The following is a 21,046-nucleotide window of genomic DNA, read 5'->3' on the forward strand; positions in this document are numbered from 1 at the left end:
TCAGTTTCCCACTTTGAAAATACAGCTGCTGGCTGGGTTATTTCTCTGTTCTTTCCAATCCTGGCTTTCTGTGTAACAGTCAGCATCCAATCCACGTGTGTCATAATAGTACCCCTTACTGCAGCTGCTTACCAGAGCTTGGGAATCACATCATAGGGAAAGGAAATCAGGTGGCTTGAAGGTAATTTATTAAGTTTTGAAAGTGGAGTGAGAACTCTATGAGATCAGAGGCCATGCTGGTTATCTCTTGTCCCACATCTAGTGCTGCCCACCAAGCACCCAGTGAATATTGATCAAAAGAATTGAATAGATGAGAAGCATGCAGGTGGTCTGCCATGCACAGAGGAACCTGAAAGATGTTTGCCCTTGCAAGAAGTATCGGAATCTTATTTCTTGCTCACATACCCAGTCTCAGTTTAAAGTCTTCCATCCCACCCAGGATAAAAGGAGATAGGGGCTCCTCCTTCCTTCAGCCCTCCAGCTGGGCCATATTTGCCCATGCAAACAATCCCCCTCCTTGTGTATCCTGCCAGCAGGGTGTGCACCTGGGAGATAGCACTTCAAGCCAGGGGCAGACCCATGCAGATGTGGAGCCCATCCCCACCCCACCCCCAACACCAGCAAGTCATTTCCATTAACCAGGATCGGGGTTCACACCTTAAGAGTTGGAAGTGTCACTTCAGCTCAGCTTGGCAGAAGCTCCATTTAGGCAGGTAGCTGAGCTTTCTACTCAGACACAAGTTTTCTTTTTTATCTTCAGGCTCTGTCTTCCCTGAAACTGGGCTCTGGCCAGTACAGGGGTGGGGTAATAGAACAGGAGAGGAGCTCATATATTAGAGCTGTGTTTTGATGAAATATGATTATTCTGCATTCATTCTGTCAAGAAATGGAAGCCAGGTTAACTGGGGCAGGTGCACTGATGAAATGTTCCCTAGGTCAGTCCAGACCTCCAGCATAGCCTGGAAGTCCCTTAGCAGGGAAATGCAGGTGAGAACTGTTAGAGTGACTATATTGCTACTTCTAGCAACACCTTGGTGGTCTGCTCTGATTGCCCTGTGCACTTTGTGTTAAATGGACGGGCACCTCCTGATCCTTAAGGCCTATCTTTTCCAGCGAAGCACAGTCTTCAGTAAGCCTGGGAGAAGTCAGGTTCACCTTGGCATCAGATGCCACTGGTTCTGCAAAGATTACAGCTTAAAATGTCAGAAATCTTGGAAGCCAAAAAAGGAATGAACAGTTACATACTGTTGTTATGTAGTTATTTCTTTCAAGCTACAATTGTGCGCAGGTAGTAGGTCTTTTTTGGGGGTGTGGGTGGGGGCTCTATTTCCTCTGCCAATAATGGAGTCATTTATAATGGGCCTTTTACATATGATAGAAATGTATCCCTAGGTGGTCACACATTTGTTGTTTTTTTTTAAAGATTTATTTATTCATGCATACAAAACTGGGGTACAGGCCAGATGCATGGGAGGGTGAGAGGATTCACCAGAGACCGAGCTGGGAACAGAACAGGCAGATTGACAAAATACGCTGCTGAGAGGAGCAGCGGGTAAGATAGGAGAGTTCTGCCTCACCATGTGGGATTCTTGCCAGCCAGCTGGGACCGAACCCGCACTGCAGAGGCTGCGGACAGCTTCACAGCGCTGCATTCAACCCACTGTGCCACCAGGGGAGGCCCTCACACATTCGTTAAATTTGAAAATACTGCCAGAGCAAACACTACCCCACAATATGTAACTCAAAATGTAAGGTGATTCCCCTCATTTTTCATCTCTCTATAACCAGAGAGCCCTATTTTCTTGTCTAGGTTCATGAAGTCAACACTCCACATGTGGGGAGCTTTGGAATGTGTACCCAGAAAAAGATTACGAAGAAAGCCAGTTAAAAGGGATACCAGGGCATGGCTGCCTTGATTCAGCAGTTTGGGTATTTGCTTCTGTACATTGGCCTCTTTTTTTTTTTTTTAAGATTTATTTATTATGCATTCAAGAACTGGGGTATAGGCCAGAAGTGCAGGGAGTGAGAGGATTCACCAGAGACAGAGTGGGGAACAGAACAGGCAGATTGACTGAAATACACTGCGGAGGGGAGCAGTGGGTGAGTCAGGAGAGGTCTGCTGCACCATGTGGGTAGCTCCCTGGCCTGCTGGGGATTGAACTTGTGGTTCAGAGGCTGCTGATAGCTTCACAGTGCTGTTCAACCTGTTGCGCCACCAGGGAGGCCCCTGTGTATTGGCCTCTTTAGTTTTCCTATTTAAATTTGTCCCTCTGCAAAATGAACAGTTAATGCATAACCACTTATTAATGTTATATCTGCAAATACTAAACCTACCATATAAAAATGTTTCCATAAATTTTTGACTTCTTGCAGTATTATCCCCATTTCTCTTGGGAAGGAAAGAGTGGATCAGGGTAAGTACTTTGCATATGGGGAAGTAAAGGTGTAGGAAATGCAGACGTGTGCATGAGTATGAGCTCATTTGATAGAATCAATGCAGAAAACATAACCACAAATCCCTAAGAGAGTAAAAGGGGGAAAAATCTCATGAACCTTTCCAGCCATAAATAAATTCTTATGCAAACATATTTCAAAATGTGAGCGAGAGTGTGCACCCATTCGAATGAGGTTTTATTCACCAAGGGGAAGGTCGCATTTTCATACGTAGGACTCCATGGCAGGGAAAGATGAGACCATCTTCTACAGAAATAGGGTCATGTAGGTGATGGCTTCTGGAAGATTTATTAAAAAAGAAATAATTCCTACTTCTCATTCATAGGAAAACTGGAACGCTCAAAAAATTTTAACTTTTAAATAGGATAGCGTGATTGAAGGATAGACTATAGTTGTGATTTTATAGAATTGACACTCACTTGATCTCACAGCATTAACAGGTTGAAATTTATATGCTGGGGTTTTTCTTTTGATAAACCAGGCTTTTTAAAATTTCCTGAAATGTCTAACATTCATTTTTTTCTCGCATTTGTGTGTAGGTGATTTCATCTTACACCTGGATGTGCTGAAGCCAATAATTTTTATTGTTGAAATTAGGACCGTTAGACTCCCACAACATATGAAGTGCTTCAGAAAGTTCCAGATCATAATTTTTTAGAGCCCCTTAAGTCAATAACAATGTTTTTCTTCCTCTTTTTCTGTTTTAATACCTGATAATTAGCAATTATAACTTAGATGTCATGTGCCTCCCAGTGGCCTAGGGGTTAAGTCTCAATGCTATCACCACTGAGGCCTGAGTTCAATCTCCAGCCAGTGAGCTAACCCACATGGTGCAGCAGACCTCTCCTATCTTGCTGCTCCCCTCAGCAGTGTATTTCAGTCAGTCTGCCTGTTCTTTTTTTTTTTTCTTAAAGATTTATTTTTATTTATTTATGCAAGCACTGGGTACAGTCAGAAGCGCGGGGAAGGTGAGAGAATTCACCAGAGCAAGAGTGGGGAGCAGAGCAGGCAGACTGAAGTACACTGCTGAGGGGAGCAGCGGGCGGCAGGAGAGGTCTGCGCGCCATGTGGGACCCTCCTCCGGTGGCCCGGGAGCAGCCCGGGATTGAACCGGTGCTGCAGAGGCTGCAGGCAGCTTCGCAACCCAGTGCTCAACTGCTGCGCCACCGGGGAGGCCCCGGTGGGCACCCTGTTCTATTCCCCACTGTCTCTGGTGAAGCCTCTCACCCCCCCAACCCCTCCCCTGCACCTCTGGCCCACACCCAAGTTCTTCCATGCGTGCATGTATGCATGCATAAATAAATCTTAAGGGCCTCCCCTGGTGGTGCAGGCAGTTGAGCACCGCACTGTGAAGCTGTCTTCAGCCTCTGCAGCGTGGGTTCAATCCCTGCTGACAGGCAAGGGTCCCACATGGTGCGGCAGACCTCTGCTGTCTTGCCCACTGCTCCCCTCAGCAGTGTATTTTGTCAGTCTGCCTGTTCTGCTCCCCATTCTGTCTCTGGTGAATCTTCTCACCCTCCCGCGCATCTGGCCTGTACCCCCGTTCTTGTGTAAATGAATAAATAAATCTTTTTAAAAAAACTTATTTAGGTTTTCTAAATTCCTGCTATGAGCGAGACCATCCGGTATTTTTCTTTTACTTTCTGGCTTATTTCATTAAGCATGATCCCTTCCAGCTCCATCCATGTTACTGCAAATTGCATGAGTTTATCTTTTTTTGATTGCTGAGTAATATTCCATTGTGTATATGTACCACATCTTCTTGATCCAGTCACCTATTTTTGGGCTTTTGGGTTGTTTCCATAGCTTAGCTATTGTAAATAGTGCTACTATAAACATAGGGGTGCAGGTACCCTTTTGAATTAATATTTCTATGTCCTTTAGGTAAATACATAGGAGTGGAATTGCTGAATCACATGGAAGCTCCATCTTTAGCAGATTGAGAATCTTCACACACTTTCCATAGTGGTTGGACCAGTTTACACTCCCACCAGCAGTGCAGGAGAGTTCCCTTTTCTCTGCATCCTCACCAACATTTGTTGTTGCTTGTTTTTTTTAATATGTGTCATTCTCACTGGTGTAAGATGGTATCTCATTGTAGTTTTGATTTGCATTTCCCTGATTACAAGTGATGATGAACATTTTTTATATGCCTGTAAAAAGACTAATCATAATAAAGTAAAAATCAAAATCAAAAAACAACTATAAACCAGAGACACACTACGGGGGCAGGGAGAGGAGGGAGTAGGATCAAAACAAGTGGGGGGTGAGAATTGTGCAGGGACTATAACCAAGATGAAAATGTAAACATTGTGCAAAAATGAAAAATGATGTAAAAAATATATAAACTTAAAAAATAATAAGAAAAAGAAAAAATAACAGATATCACTACTGGTAGCATTTTGATATATAAATATAAACGTGCACATTTACATTTTAAGATAATATTATATGCTAGACTTTTGTTTCCCCCTTGCTTCCCTAATAATATTTTGTAAGCATTTCCTCCTGACTTTCAATATTTCTGAAAACATGCCCTTTAATGCTTTCTGACTTAGAGTCTGGAGTCATGCATATGTGATATTTTAACACACTGTATAACACATGATAGTATCTAGTTAATTTGTTGAACAAAAATACATTTCATAAAATCAATCAATTTCATGGGAAAATTACCATAGTTAGTATGGTATTGAGTTAATAACCATATCACTTATCAACAGTTTGGCTGTTTGGTTGTTGTTTTCATAAATGCTTGTGTTACATCTGGTGGGCCTCAGGGCCTCTTCTCTTCTAGGAGTCAGTTGATGACCACTTTTCATTTTAAGAGCTGACAGGCAAAGGATGAGAGGCTTATAATTTGGATCATTCTGACAGTTCAGGATTTCTCATGAGCTTCATGTAAGTTATGAAATAGCAAATATATCTGCAGAGGAACAGGTGGATAAAGATTTTTTTCTAAAGAAAGCATTTAAAAATTATTTATTTATGCATAGAAGAACTGGGGTGTACGACTGAGGTGTGGGGATGAAAGGATTCACCAGAGACAAAATAGGGAGCAGAACAGGCGGATATACTGAATTACACTGCTAAGGGGAGAAGTGGACAATACAGGAGAGGTCTGCTGTACCATGTGGGTTTACTCCCTGGCCTGGGATCGAACTCAGGCTGCACCGGCAGTGGTGATAGTGTGATAGCACTGAGACTTAACTCCTACACCACCAGGGAAGCCCCAATAAATTTTTAAAAAAAATATCTTTTAACTAGTTTTATTTGCCTAAATATTTTAATTTTAACTGTTCATCCTTTCCAGGTGTAGTTCTACCAACAATCAGTCAAGTCCTCTTGTCTTTTCTTTTTTGAGTTAACAACTGGTTACACCTGCTCTTAAATGCCTCCCATGAAAATGATTCTTCAATATATTAAGGTATGGCAGTGTGGAATTTCAAGTAAACGCTTAAGCATTATTTCATAGGTAGAACTCCAATATGAGGAGTCGCACTTTGCAAAGTCTGAGTTTTAATGATATTAAGCATCATAGATGATTGCCATGAATGTTAAGGGGAAAATAAGTGTGATTGGAAGACAGAATCTAGATTTCTATTTAAATTTCAACCTTTATGTATCTTGGCCAATCTCCCAATTATTTCCTCTTCATATTGAAGTTTTTCCTTGAATGTTGTTAAAACTAGACTATGATTTACTATTTGTCACACAACTGACTTTTAGCTTTCTTTCAAAGGTAGAGAGTTATAAAGATTCCCCCTTGTTTCGAAGAAATGGCATTACATTTCTTCCCACTCATAAGTGGGGAGTTCCTATGCATCAGGAACTAAATGGGAGTTAGTTTCATACGATAACAAGTAGAAACATAAAGAAGTGTGGGAGAACAACTTTTAAAAATGAATGAAGTAAAAAGTCCAACTGGCTCTTTCTGACCTGAGAACACATCACTGTCTTGGAAGCAACTCCTATGAAAACACATTCTCAGTGAGTCAAGCTGCACATTTCCCTTTTCCTTCTTTCGACCTCAGATTGGGCAGCTCGGGTGTATGCCAGGTATCTGTTCTAGCCCAATTCTCCTACATCTTGTCAGAGAAGCCCATTGTTAGTCATTGGAAGCTCATGATTCAGCAGGTACTTGACATACGGTCTCCTAGGAAATAATCGCCAGGCCTCTTAACTTGCTGCAGACCAAGCCCAGCTCTTGCCATCAAATACTCCCCATAAATGAGAATACTTCTTATTCCAAGAGCTGTGGGGTTCACTGGAGCTCTGGAGTTAATAATGATAGAATGAAGGCCTCCCTGGTGGCACAGGAGGTTGAGCACCGCACTGTGAAGCTGTCTGCAGCCTCTGCAGAGTGGGTTCGATCCCGCCTGGCTGGCAAGAATCCCACATGGCACAGCAGACCTCTCCTGTCTAGCCCGCTGCTCCCCTCAGCAGTGTATTTCATCAGTTTGCCTGTTCTGTTCCCTGCTCTCTCTCTGGTGAATCCTCTCACCCTCCTGCACATCTGGCCTGTACCCCAGTTCTTGTATAAATAAATAAATATTTTAAAAATAATAATAATGATAGAATGAAATTTTCAAATAGTTGATTCCACCCCCACACCCTCAACACACCAGGAAGTTTCCTGCAATTTTTCTGCACGCACATTGGTTTCTGGGCGTTCGTTTCAAATTAGGTTATTGTGTGGAAAAAGGTCCAAAGTGTCTGCAGCAGCCACAATGAAGACTTTTGGTTAAGATTTCTTCATAATCATTCAAGTGTGAAGGACTTACCAGAGAGCAAGAGCTTTCCAGCATCTGTTAATATATACATCCACCTGTTAGCCCATAGCTAGTTACATTATTTTTTCTTCTATGTAAGTCTTGTTCCAAGTACTGAGATTCTAAAGATAAGTAAGATGAAATCCTAAGGAACTTGGTCTAATAAGAATAGCTTTCTAATCCACTGTGTCCTTCAGCAGCCAATTTCATGCAGAAAGAATATGAGCAAAATATGTGAAAGAATGTTTGGGTATAAAGGAAGAATTGAATAAATGTTCACAGAGGGTGTGGGACACGTGCAGTTGGGTTTTGAAGGATGATTAGGGGTTTGTCTGACAGACATGGGGGACAAGTCCATTTCTAGCTCAGAGAGCTAATTGCATTACTATCTTACTATTCTTTTAGACCACTCTTCCACTGTGAGGTTGACCACAATTCATTTTTTTAAATACTGAAGCAGGGTCTCCCCGGTGGCACAGCGGTTGAGCGCTGGGTTGCAAAGCTGCCCGCAGCCTCTGCAGCTCCGGTTCGATCCCCGGCTGCTCCCTGGCCACCGGAGGAGGGTCCCACATGGCGCGCAGACCTCTCCTGCCGCCCGCTGCTCCCCTCAGCAGTGTGCTTCGGTCCTTCTGCCTGCTCTGCTCCCCACTCTGGCTCTGGTGAATTCTCTCACCCTCCCACACTTCTGACTGTACCCAGTGCTTGTATAAATAAATGAATAATAAATAAATAAATAAATAAATAACATTTAAAAAAATACTGAAGCAAATTAAGGTATATTTCATTATAGACATTGGTTTATTATAAAACCACCTTGTTACAATCTTCAAAAGTGGTTCTACTTTTTCACATCAATGTTTTCAAGTGAAAAATTACCCTTCTGCAGCCACTTACCTTGTGAAATGTCATCATGTCTCCTAGTTTCTGTTCCAGCTTGCATCATTGAATAACAGAAACTTTCTCCAAGCACTCCCTTATAATGTACTTTTCACTCTCTCAGGACATCCCTAAATGACTTGGCAGTGACAGTTATCGTGTTCTTCCTAGGCATTCGTTTTAGTGCCACAACCTCAACTCTATTACCTTTTTAATATACCTGTCCAACTTCTACTTTCTCTCAACTGTAGGGATTATGGAACTACAATCCTGTCCTCACTCTATCGACACCACTTTTTGGGCAAGTCTTACCCGATTGAAATTTCCTGGTCATCTATCTTGACTTACAGTTAAATTAACATGTCAAAATCTGTACTCCATTTTTTTTTCTAAAGATTTATTTATTTATCCATACAAGCACTGGGTACAGTCAGAAGTGTGGGAGGGTGAGAGAATTTACCAGAGACAGAGAGGGGAACAGAACAGGCAGACTGACGAAATACACAGCTGAGGGCAGCAGCGGGTGGGCAGGAGAGGTCTGCGTGCCATGTGGGACCCTCATCTGGCGGGCAGGTATTGAACTGGTGCTTCAGAGGCTGCGGGCAGCTTCTCAACCCAGTGCTCAACCACTGCTCCACCGGGGAGGCCCTGTACTCCTTTTTTTAAATGTTGGGAATTGGAGGGTGTGCTCTGAAGCTAATGCCAGAGGGAGAAAGCAGTTGTTTTCCATTTTTATATGAGTTACATAAAAGTAATTCTACTCTTATTCTTGTCATTCATCTGCGAACATTTTTTAAAGGCATTGAATATAATTGCAGGAAGTAACAGAGACAATAATCTCATTTGTGTGGCTCTTTCTTGTTGTTTTTCACTTTGTTTCACCCTTGATTCTGTTCATTTGTACACCTACTAGAGTTCCCAGAAGGGAAAATCAATCGATTCACTTTAACTTGCAGCAAGGGTTGGTGTCACCAGTAGGTCTGAGTTCAGATCTTTTGTGTTCTCTGGGAATTGGAGCCATTGATTGATTCTTGTGTCCTATAATAATGGAAAATTGAGAGTTGAGGGCCTCCCCTGGCGGCGCAGGCAGCTGAGGACTGCGTTGTGAAGCTGTCCACAGCCTCTGCAGTGCCGGTTCAATTCCGGCCAGCTGGTGAGTGTCCCACATGGTGCAGCAGAATTCTCCTGTCGCACTCGCTGCTCCCCTCAGCAGTGTATTTCATCAGTCTGCCTGTTCTGTTCGCCGCTCTGTCTCTGGTGAATCCTCTCACCCTCCCGCACATCTAGCCTGTACCCTGGTTCTTGTATAAATAAATAAATAAATCTTAAAAAAAAAAGAAAATTGAGAGTAGTCTGAACACATCATTGGTCAGAGTTTGGGATTATTATGGGAAATGAATATGCCTTATGGTTATAAAGGAGTTTGTAAAATATTAGCCTTAGCCACAGACAACAAGCCTACTTATCATGAGGAGTACCTATCTCTCTTCACAGTCTCTCCTAAGAAGTCCTTGATACCTCTGAAAGTACATCTATCTTCTCGTCTCACCTCCACCTCCAGGTTGCACAACCACTCTCAGAACCTTATGGAGCTCTTCTGAGGTGCAAATCCTAGAGTATTTCTTCTTATGACTATCACTTACTTGTATTCCTATCCCAAGCCTTCCTATTCCTTAGCATTGCTGATGATTAATACATATAACAGCTGGCAGTGGATGGGGAGTTTGATAACAAACATTCTGATACCTCTCTTGTACATGAGTAAGTTTAAATGTGTACCTGAAATGTTTTACTGTGATCACCCAGTGCTTGTATAGAGCAGAGAAATCTTATCAATGATTAAAATCTGTGAATTTACTATTTTAGGATAATTTACAAATTCTAATTTTAATGATGTCTCAGAGAGTTAAATAGAAAACTTCAAAGTAACTGTTGGCCATCAATGATTTTAAAAGAAAAACATCTGCACAAATCATTGCAAGCCACTATAGCTTTGAGATTTTATTTTGGATCATTCATGTAGAAGTAGTCTGTGAAAATATACAAGTAGTTGTCATTAAATGGAACCCTCATTCTGACCAGGTATTTTCCTCACCAGGTATTTTTATGACCAAAGAAAGTTGCATGATTTGTTACAGTATCTGATAATATGACAAAATACCTGAAATGGACACTTGAAAGTCTTGACTTGGGTAGATGTCAAGTGTCATTCCCAGGCAGTTTTCCAATGGTTGAAATGACTGCCAACCTAAGACAGTCTCCACTTCTGCATTAGTTTTTTTTTTTTTTTGATGATGTTCCTACTGAAGTAGTGAAACAAGGAAATGAATTCATTGTGTAGGTAATTCCCAAAGGAATGCCCTTTACATGGGTATTGCCTCAGAAGGTAGCTTTGCCTTAGTATAGTAGATTATACCAAAGACCAAAAGAAAAAAAAAAAGAGATCATAGAAAGAACTAAAAAACACTTGGTTTGGGAAAAACAATCTCAAAATTAAAAAAAAAAAAATAGTTCCTTCCCTCTCAATTTTCTATTAAAATATCTTTTACATCTTGCATTTTATTTTAATATGAGCTGGTACCTTCTATTGTTACCAAAAAAACCCAGACCAAGTCCTAATTCCATTTTGGTCACATGGAGAAAAAATATCTTGGATGAGACTTGACATACATAATTAAGAAAAAAAAAGCCAAGCACAGTGCTTATTTTAAAATGTCCTAAGGTTAAGACCTTGGCAGCAAGTTTTTATTGCTGAGCTGCAACCCCATGTGAGAAATGGGGTTTATAATGGAAATGCTGATGCACCACCTTAATTATCAGATTGCCACTGGACACCAGCATAATGAAGGAATTTTCGTATTTTTGCACAATGAATACTAATTGAAATGGGAAGAACAAGTACTCAGGTGGCTGCACTGCAGCAAAATGGTGCCATCTAAAGGGGAGGAGAGCAAAGTCACATAGGTGACATTGGTAAAGGGACAAGCAGGACAGCTCCTTCAAGTTCCTGGGAAGCTGCATGTTTGCACTCCGATTTATAATTAAAGAAATAATAATTGAATTCCACCGTATTACTAATATTATTAGGTGCCATTAGGGATGCGCCAGTTGCTACCAGTCTCTCTGAAACCTCCCTTTCTACAGTTGACTTCTCATAGGACAGATACCACAGAGAGCCAACATTGATTCAGCGTGGAAAGCAGAGTGAGGAGGGCGGAAGGAGGTGTGAAAGGAATAAAGAAGGAAGCAGAACAGCAGATAGAAATGAAGAGAAAAAGGGGGAGAATAGAAGCATGAAAAAGGTTGTTTTTTATCAGATATTTTACTTGCACTTATGCAATGTAAAGTTGTGCTTTTAGTCTTTGCTAGCAGTTTCATTTGCACATATAAGGAGAGTGAGACAGAGAAGTTAAATAAATTATCCCAAATAGATAGAGTTAGCAAGTGACAGAACAACAATTTATGCTTCCAGGACCATGGTGTTTCTATAAACTTGAGATCATGAATGAAATAACATGGTGGCTGTTCTCAGAAGGGGAGGTGCTTGCTGCGTTTACGTGTCTATTCTCATATGTAAGACCAGAATCCACTGACAGACTTAATGGCATTTCTCTTTCCCAGTTAAGCCTACCCATGAAACAGACCTGGAGAAACAACAACAACAACACACACACACAATTCCAGTCAAAACTCATTTTTCCCCCTTCCTGTCTTTAAAACATGATATCCTGAGTGCATAAAAAAAATCATATGAAGACAGCAGGCTGACAAAACCCCACTGTGTGTGTGCTTCACTTTAACTTTGACAATCTCAGTAGTTTTCATAATCCAGGGAAAAATTGCTCTTTGATGTCCTGTTTCATGTAAATCTCTGGAAAACAAATACTACTTGGTGTATATGATGTATTAATAGGCCAGAAAATATACTGAACTGTCGCTTACACCATGGAGACCTGTTAACACCATTGAATGGACATGGGTTGGAGGCTAAATATAGAATTTCCAAAGTAGCTGAGAATCTCAGTGTGGCAAACCACACAGTACATTCCTTGGATGGAGGGCAATTTTTACAACCGGAACAGAGGCCACTGAATAAATTTAGCCATTTTAACAACCAAATCGACACACCACGAATGTTCAGGTGGAGGAATGCTCCAGTACTTTGCTAAGATGGTCTGAAACGTAGGCTCTCTTGTTCTCTGGCCAGCTCAGTTGTGTGGTCTGGCCACAGCCAGCCTGCATGGAAGCAGAGTTTTCACCACAGTCAACTACAATGGTAACAGGCCTCAGTCACTCAAGCAGGACTACTTTTCCTTCTTGAAGGTGATTGCAAGTGGGTCCAGATGGATTCCCTTCATTGGTTTAGTAAGAGGAAGAAAAGAGATGCCATTTTGCTTCTATAGATCCAAGATGGAAGTAGTTCAAATCAAAAACCTAAGTGGTCTCTTTTGAAAATGAGCATGGGGAACACAGCAACACAAGAGGAGAAGGAAAAGTACCCCTTCTCCCAGTGTGTACAGTGTGGCAAAGGAAGACCAGCCAGCTGAGCTCTTATTAAGTGTCACATTAGCTCCTTCACAACAATTTGAAGTTTTAAACATTAAGGACTTCAAGACATAAAGTTGTGTAAGACTTGGCTTGTGAAAAGGAGAAGGATCCAAGAACGTCAGGGGGATTGGGTATTCAGGACATCAGGGTATCCCTGCATGTGACATGTAAATTCATTATACTCAGGGGTCCATGAATCCATATACAGATTCATCCATAATCTGAGTAAAGAACATGACTTGCACTACTCTGTTTCAAACAAAAACAAATGTTGCTATGATTGATAAAATACAATTAATGTAAACCTTCTGCACAATTCACAGAAATGGTCTCTCTTTAGGTATCTGCTCAGCAGTGGATTCTAGCTGGTATTGTGTAGTCCTCATCAATTTTTGAATAAGCAGTAAAATCACATGGTTCAAAACCAACAAAATGGCAAAGGATAAAGCATAAAAACATCTCCCTCTTCTTCCTGACTACCATCTGACAAGCCCCCATAGCCCTGATTGGATAATCTTTGCTCTCAGTTTCTTTTGTGAACTTCCAGGTTTATTCCAGCACACACAAAAGCACATTCAAATGCAGAGTTCCCCCTCCCCTTTCTTTCAAAATGGGTAGCATATTTACATACTATCCTCATTTTTTTAAAAAGTCTGGTACAGCTGCGCTGCTATACAATACCCCCCCAACTTATTAGCAATTTTGTTTGCCACAATTTTAGTTATATATACACAGTCAATGTGGTCTAAAAAACTTATGTACAAGATCATACTTTGAAAGAGAGGGAAAGATCATATTCATAAAACTTTCATGCATTTGGTCATAATTGTTTCATGTTATTTTTAGTTATTGTTACTTTCTACTGTGACAAATTTATAAATTAAACATTATCATAGATATGTGTAGTTAACAGCATGGTATATATATATATATATGTCATATATATTTCATATATACACACACACATAGGGTTTGATATTATCTGTAGTTTCAGACATCTGATGGGGATCTTTGAATGGCTCCACTGTGGATAAAGGGGCCTTCTGTATTTCCTGTATCTTGAAAGAGACTACTTCCCCCTCATATAGATTCTAAAGACAAAAGCAACCTGAACCTCACTCTATGAATGGAGTAATTGGTCTTATGTCCACACCCTACTTGTTTATCCTTCCCTCCATCACTGATGCCCATAGAACACTCCTGGGGATGTACGGTACCAAAGCCGCATTATTTCCTTGTGACTTGCTCCCATCTTCTTCCAACCATAGTCTACTGACTCTCTCTCCTTTGGAATGATAAGGTATCTCATCATCCTGACTCTCAGAATCTACAGAAAAGCCCATACCTTAAATTTTCAATGTCACCAAGTCACAGGGTCACCAGAAGAGTTGGAGTTAACACTATAAATGGGTCTAGATGAGTTAGACTAGAAGATTACTCTGAAAACACATGACAAGGGGTTTTGGTCATCATGATGGAAACTTTGGGCATGTGAGGGCCCATCTGGGCATCATTCTGTGACTGATTTAAAGTCAGCAGGGGCTAAAAGCATGACATTTATTTATTTATTTATTTATTTTTAATTTTTTTTATTTTGACATTTATCATTTTTAAAAATTTTTAGACAATATTTGCTTGCCCCCATGACCTCAGATTGAGTCCCCTAAGAATTTCCTTCCCCAAGGCACCCGTGCACCATCACCACAGTCCCCTGTGCTCCTCCCTCCCTCCCTCTCACCCTTCTCCCTCCTCCTCCCCTGCAGCATGTCTCTGGTTTATAATTGTCTGTTTTTGCTTTGTTGTGTTTTTTACTGTTATTATTATTTTTTATACTGATGTCTTATTTGATTCCCCTATATTCCTCTTATAAGTGAAACCATCTGACATTTTTCTTTTCCCTTCTGGCTTATTTCACCAAGCATAATTCCTTCTAGCTCCATCCATGTTGCTGCAAATGGCATGAGATTATTTTTTTAGATTGCTGAATAATATTCCATTGTGTATATATACCACATCTTGATCCAGTCATCTATTTTTGGGCATTTGGGTTTTTCCAGGTTTTACCTATTGTAAATAGTGCTGCAATAAACATAGGTGTATAGGTGCTCTTTTGAATCATTGTTTTTGTGTCCTTTGGGTGGATCCCTAGTAGCGGAATTGCTGGATCATATGGTAGCTCCATTTTTATTAGACTGAGGAAGCTCCAGACAGCTAAAAGCATGGCATGTAGGTTGATCTTGCTTGATGGAGAATTCAAGCAGCACTGGTTCAAATTCTGTTGCTCATCAGAATCCCAGGGACTATAGAACTTTTAAAAAAATGTAATTCTTGGGTTCTACCCAGACCCATGTCTGTTAGAATCCCTTGGGGTCCTTACAGTGCTGACTTACTCTTAGCTTGTGGGTGATTCCAATGAGACCTCAAGAAAAATATTCAGGTGAGTCTCACAGCCCCCATAGGTGTTGTGGTCAATGGAAAGGGCATGGCAAGTAGCCTTTCTCCAAATACATGTACACATTGGCTTAGCACAACTTTGAAGAAAATAATCTTATTTTCTAATTTTATTTGCTTTGCAAATATGATTCTGCTGTAGGCAAGAAATTATTTAGAAATGGTGGAGAAATAAATCTAAAAAATCAGAGGTAGAGCATTCCCCAATAAAGGAAAAACGCTCCAATTTTTTTTTTTTAAGATTTATTTATTTATTTATTTATACTGGGTACAGTCAGAAGTGCGGGAGGGTGAGAGAATTCACCTGAGCCAGAGCAGAGAACGGAACAGGCAGAGTGACGAAATACACTGCTGAGGGGAACAGTGGGCAGTCCAGGAGAGGTCTGTCTCGCCATGTGGGACCCTCGCTGGGGGCCTGGGATCGAACCAGCTCTGCAGAGGCCGCAGGCAGCTTTGCAGCCCAGCGCTCAACTGCTGTGCCACCAGGGGAGGCCCAACGCTCCAATTTTTGACCAATGAAATTGACAGAGAAAGTTATTGATTTGAAGTGGGTGAAACAAGAAAGGAAATTTAAAGCTCTGCTGGGTACCTACAAGGAGACACCTGTTATAAGTTTGCTCTTCACATCATCTAATAACTTCAGAACCTGCTGCAATGCAGAACTGGCAAAAAGGAAAATTAACGGAGGTCAGGGTCAGAAGAAAAATTACCATGGAGAGGTGCAGGAAAAGTCAAGGTCTTTATCAGATCTCTGAAGATATATGTGTCAATACCTTGAACTGACCAAAAGACAGAAACAGAGTGAGGAATAGTTAGGGAATCATTCCCCTTCAGGGTTATTTTTTAATGTGTGAAATGTAGGTAGATACATTATAATAATGGCTCCAATTTGCACAACTCCTCACATTTTTCAACATGTCTTTGCAGCTCTTACCTTCAAGATGTTCAATCTATTTCCCTTCCCCTTGAATGAAACCTGGCTCTGTGACACATCATAGAACATGAAAGGTTTGCTGGAGAACTTGCACTGAACCTAAATCCTAAGTATCTGCATGTTGTCACTCACTCTTTTGCTGCCCAACTAGTGAAATGAACACACTATTAGGCTAGCCTGGAAGAGGTGGAGTGGCTTCTGTGGAGCAGAGCCAACTCAGCCCGGTGGTCCACGTGGGGAGTAAAACATCAAGAAATGCAAAAGGGACAGTAAGCAAGACAAAAGGAAACCCACACTATGTGCTGTCAGAGGAGGCAAGAATGGAGGCGATGATGACTGAATGTGATTGCTGTTAGGGGTTCAAAATCAGAAGACAGAAAAATAATCATTGGATTTAGTGTCCTAGAGATATTTGGTGCCCTTGACAAGATCTGTTTTATCCTTGGTGGTGTGATGAACTGTTTCAAGAGTGGAGTAAGGAGGTTCAGACTGTGAACACAGACAATTCTTTGGAGGAAGCTATTGGTATGTTTCTTTGATGAAATAGTAAGGTGTGATGATAGGTCATCGAGAATCATCAATAGAGAGGAAGGTGGTATTGATGTAAGGGAGAGTTCTACGTCCAAGGGACAAACCCTTGAGTGACAACAGTTTGGGGACCTAATAGACAGATACCAAATTCAGTCCTGTTTGCTGATTCTGAAGGATTATGTGTCAATGTACTTTGTGGTCTATACAGAGATGTGTACCACTAGCTTATTATGTTTGTTTCTGTTAAATCCTTAGTCCTGTATAATGTGCATATCTAGTAATTATTTTTAGAACTATGTGGAAACTAACTTGGCAGATGCCATCTTATCCATATGAGCAAATTAATATCACCAGCCATTGGACCAACATACATAGGTATCTCCTACTCTGATGCACTAAGAAAGACAGAATAATTTTGATAATTACTGTGTAATTCTGTAAGAGAATGTTAATCATCACAGAAAATGTACTCTTAGGTATTTAGGAGCGAGGAAGCATTATGTCCATATCTTATTTGCAAATAGTTCAGGAAATATATATGTATACATGTATAATATCGATACATGTAGGGAAGAATTCTAATTCCACAACATTTCCATATCCTAATGTGTATGCTTACATATTCACCTCTTCTCAAATATAAGAACCTGTGAATATGATGGGATACTGTTTTTTTTTAATTTATTTACTTACACATACAAGAACTGGGGTGTAAGCCAGAGGTGTGTGGGGTGAGAGGATTCACCAGAGAGAGTGGGGAACAGAACAGGCAGATCTCCTGAAATGCACTGCTGAGGGGAGAAGTAGGCAAAGCAAGAGGGGTCTATTCTGCCATGTGGGTTGCTTCCTGGCCAGTTGGGTATCAAATTTGTGCTGCAGTGGCTGTGGATAGATTGATAGTGCTGTATTTAACCCCTGCGCCACCAGGGAGGCCCTGTTATGGTATATTGTTCACATGATCAGATTATTCATCATTTGACTAAATTGATCAAAAGGAGATTTTGCTAGGTGGGCCTAGTCTAATCAGGCGAATCCTTAAAGATGAAGAATCAAAGAAATGTTCTTTTACAGAAAACTTGCGAAGGGAAGAGAATGGTAGGAAATGACAGGAGGACTCTGTGAGGAAGTACAATCTCTAGCTGGCACCTAGTTAAGAACTAGTGACTTCAGTCATACAGTACACAAGGAAATGGATTCTGCCAGTAGCCAGCAAGCTTGAAAGACCCTGAGATGATTCTGGGGCGGAGGCCATCACGGCAGAGGCCTTGGCTCGGCTCGGGCTACGGTCGGTGAAGCAGGTTCGGGTTCAGTTTTGCCCATTCGAGAAGAACGTGGAGTCGACGAGGACCTTCCTCCAGGCAGTGAGTAGCGAGAAAGTCCGTCCACCAACGTCACCTGCTCCGTGATTGCGGACGGGAGACACGACGGCTCCGAGCCGTGTGTGGATGTGCTGTTCGGAGACGGGCATCGCTGGATTACGCGCGGCGCCCACCTTTCCGCCCAGGAGATGTTCACTGCCTCGCTTCCCACATCCCGCCACGGGACACAGCAGGGAGCGAGGACAAGCCGGGCGCTGGTAACGGGCGCTAACACCGCAAAGGAAAGACCAATAAGCCTGTTTTAGTCTGGAACTAGTAGGGCACTTAACTGAGAACTTACTCGGACCATTATCTGAATCTTCCACGTAGAAGCAGCAAAACCTCCAGGAGCCCTGTGACTACAAGGCGAATCGTTTTTTGGAGGAAGACAAAATCAGGAAGGGATCTGGACAAACGTTATTTCACTGTTTCCATTAGCAGGAATCTAGAAAACTTAAATAAGGGACCAGGAAAATGAATAACTATAAGAAAGTGAAAATCAAAATCAACAAAAAACTATGAACCAGAGACACTCTGTGGGGGGGGGGGGCGGGGAGGGGAGGGATTGGGGTCAAAATAAGGGGGTTACAATTGTACGGGGAATATAAAAATAAAATTTATTAAAAAAAAAAAAGACCCTGAGATGACATTGCCTGAGATGATATTGCAGTCTTGACCAATAACTTGATTTCAGTTCAATGAGATCCTGAGTAGAGGAAGTAGCCAACCTGTTCCTGGACTCTTGACTCCTGGTAACAGTGAGATAAAATGTGTGTTGTTTAAGTTACTAAGTTTGTGGCAGTTGCTTACATAGCAATAAAAAACAAATATGATATCTAAAGCAAATATGTCAAAATATTAACAGGTATGAATCTTGGAGAACAACTTAGGAAATTCTTGGTACATCTTTTGTAATTTTTCTATAAATCTGAAATTATTTCAAACACACATCAGACAGAGTATGTGCTAGGATTTAAAGTATGCAAAATACATATATAAAATGTAAATATTTTAAAATACTTTATATCTTAAAGTATTTATAATCATACTTAAGTCATGGAGGAAAGTGTTACTTTTTTTTTTTTAAGAGAATTGAACTTCTAAAAATATTTTAAAATATTTTATATCTTAAAGTATTTTAAATATTTATATCTTAAAGTATTTTATATCTTAAACTATTTTAAAATATACTTATAAGTTCAATTCTCTTAAAAAAACAAGTAACACTTTCCTCCATGACTTTAGTATGATTATAATTTTGCTTTTCAGGTAAAGAAACAGAGGCACAGAGAGTTCAGGTGAATGACTAAGGTCATACAAACTATAAAGAGCAGAGCTACAATTTGCTTCCAGCTTCCAACTCCATAATCTCAAGTGCTGTGCTGTAGTGACTCATGACACTGAAGTAATAAAATATGATTCATCCAAGTGACAAAGTGAATGTTATTGATCACAATAAAATGATTGCCATGGGCAATCATTTTTGTTCTACCCTCCTTTTCATTTGCCCTGTTAGTATTTCCAGCCGTGAATATCATATCAGAAAGGATAGCAATGTCAAAATTTGAACAATGATGTATTTGACTTGTAATAATAATTTCAAGTAGCATCAAATGTAGTCATACAACATAGCTTGCCTTATCCTATAAAATATCTAAAACCTCACATCGAGCCAACAAATTGCAAGTATATGAGGACTATGATGAGAAGGGAGGGCAAATTGGGTGTGGGACTACAAAAAAAGGAATAATTTTTTACACCAAACGTTACTTCAATAATATTGGTTTTAAATGAAAGCATGAAGTGCATATGCTTAATGAAATTCAGTCAAAAATATGTTTAACCTTCCAGCATATTGATTTGATACATCTTTCGTATTTCAGGATTTGGAGGAAGATGACGTCACCCAGACTCCATTGTGAAGTCTCATCTCCTAGAAAGTCATCTGACCTCAGAGAGGCAAACAGTGAGTAATTCAAAATATTTTTGAATGAAAGTGTCAGTTTAAGATCCTCAGCATAAAACATACCTACAAAGCCTATTTGCAAAGTAAATTTACTCTGGATTCTTGATACCTAGGAAAGTTTTTCTATTATATTTATTTAAAATTACAACAGTTTACATTAGAAACAAGCTCAAACAATTAAGGTAAAAGATAAATAACTGCATACAGTTTAATTTTACAAAATGCAAACATACATCTTTCATTGTTCCATTATCTGAGTATTAAGCGCCACATAATTGCACAAGGCATTTTCAAATGTCTTAAAGGCTCAAAAATTACAGAGTTGACTTTGGTGAAATGGTCTTTATTTTCTTCCATTATTATACAAATAATTGACCATACAGATTAAATTTCAATCAGAATTGAATATGTCCCCTGCAGAGTTCGTTTCTCTTTAGCAGTTAAAGATTGGTGGCTTATATGTGATGGTTCAAAGGGCTTGCTCAGGTCTGTCCTTCTGGGATAGAGAGATGAGGGCTCAGATTTCCATCATTTAACACACCTCAGGCAGAAAGGATCTTAGTGTCACCTGGGGCAATCGTGACAACACAGCAAGGTTTGCCCAAGTCAATACAGCTTCTAGCCACCCTGGGATGATTTAAATAGTGCCCTTTAATTCTCAGAAATATCTCAGTTTGGTCAATGATACACAGGAAGACTTGAAGGCCTAAGGTTATAGGTTTGCCTTGATCCAAACTTCCAAAGCAGAGACCTGCTCTCTGTTCTGGGAACTCAAAAGACCCGCTTGTTCTGCAGTCTTAAAGGGGCTTCTCCCTCCATCATGGAGGCAAAAGGCTAGGAAGTCAGGCGAGGGTCCTCTTTCTCTTCACCCTACAGAGTGCTCTTCATCATCACCACACCCGAAAGGAAAACAGAAGTGGACAGTTTTACATGATTTTTTCTTTAATTGAAAAGCAACACATGTTTTTTGCCAACAAACTCAAAAACAGATGGAAAAAAAGTCTAGTACTTCAAATAAAATCCCTCCCCTGAAAGAGTTCACAGTTAGGAACTATCAAGTCACATAGGAGTTGCAGGAAGTGATTTTAATTCTCTGTGGTAGGAGAATATTTTCATAGTGTGTCCAACTTTTAGAAACCTGATCCGGTGACTCAGA

At 40.6% G+C, this 21,046-nt stretch overlaps 1 pseudogene; it reads left to right on the plus strand.

Annotated features, from left to right (window-relative positions):
* Positions 1-12,562: 12,562 nt before the first annotated feature.
* On the plus strand, positions 12,563-18,176 carry LOC119237641 (39S ribosomal protein L53, mitochondrial-like; annotated as a pseudogene).
* The last annotated feature ends 2,870 nt before the right edge of the window (positions 18,177-21,046 follow it).

This window comes from Talpa occidentalis, unplaced genomic scaffold, assembly GCF_014898055.3.
Source record: "Talpa occidentalis isolate TD23 unplaced genomic scaffold, MPIMG_talOcc4v2.1 talOcc4.10, whole genome shotgun sequence".
In the NCBI taxonomy this organism is placed as follows: domain Eukaryota; kingdom Metazoa; phylum Chordata; class Mammalia; order Eulipotyphla; family Talpidae; genus Talpa; species Talpa occidentalis.